The following is a 969-nucleotide window of genomic DNA, read 5'->3' as shown; positions in this document are numbered from 1 at the left end:
CTAATTTCTAGTTTCTACAAGATCTTTTCTATTTACAATGATATGAAATAATTATTTGCTATTTTAGGCTATATGTCTATATTTTTTATACCATTAAATTTTCATAATTTTTAGAACCCTATAAAAAGGACTTATTTGCACTTGTCTAGAGCTGTTCATTCGGTTGATCGGGTCGGTTTCGGACGGGTGTTATTCGGTTCGGTTGCATTTCGGATCGGTTATTTTTCGGCTGTGTGTTAAAACGGGTCACACTCGGGTCGAGTCGGTTAGTCACGGTTCGGTTAAAGATCGGTTATTCAAGCTATCGGGTTAGCATCAGTTCGGTGTCGGTTGAAGTTCGTGTCGAGTGTCAATCGGTCTCGGGTTGTCATCGATTACTAATTGGTTCGGTTTTTTCGGGTTCGAGCTTTATTTTTCGAGTAGTTGTCGGTTACGGATAACTATTGATCGGGTCAATATCGAAATAAGTTAATAGTCAGGTTTTTAATTGATGTATGCTCATTTACTTACAAAAAATAATTACCGATTCTTTTATCAGATATAGCAGATAGGAGTGTCAAACAGGTCGGGTTGGGTCATTTTCAAGTTCGGATCATATATAAATGGGTCAATAAACCCTTAACCTGAACCTGACCTATTTAATTAATGGGTCAAAAATTGAAACTCCGACCTGATCTGTAGCAGATCGGATCAACCTGCTAATGACCCATTTAACCTACTTTTTTTTTTAGGTCATTAAATTCATATATTTCAGGTCATTTGACCCATTTAACCTTAATTAAAGGCTTCCTCCAAAAATAAACGTATGCCACTTAATGCAGCGAGCACACGGTATTCTTTAGTAAAAGGCGAAAGAATAGTTCGCTTTGTGCTCACGGCGTGGCTGCGTAAGTTGGTATGAGATCTGTGGAAGTGATTTAAAGGATTTTTCTTTTATTAGTATCTTTCATAGCCGATGTGTGACAACTT

General features: G+C 37.3%; 1 non-coding gene across 1 annotated transcript; it reads right to left on the bottom strand.

Annotated features, from left to right (window-relative positions):
• Positions 1 to 769: 769 nt before the first annotated feature.
• On the bottom strand, positions 770 to 885 carry LOC130827965 (U5 spliceosomal RNA). The gene has a single exon (XR_009047278.1). It is a non-coding gene; the product is annotated as a U5 spliceosomal RNA (small nuclear RNA).
• Between the last annotated feature and the right edge of the window lie 84 nt (positions 886 to 969).

This window comes from Amaranthus tricolor, chromosome 11 (genome assembly GCF_026212465.1).
Source record: "Amaranthus tricolor cultivar Red isolate AtriRed21 chromosome 11, ASM2621246v1, whole genome shotgun sequence".
Classification (NCBI taxonomy): domain Eukaryota; kingdom Viridiplantae; phylum Streptophyta; class Magnoliopsida; order Caryophyllales; family Amaranthaceae; genus Amaranthus; species Amaranthus tricolor.
The sequence above is the reverse complement of the archived record's forward strand: the minus strand, read 5'-3'. Positions and strand labels throughout refer to the sequence as shown.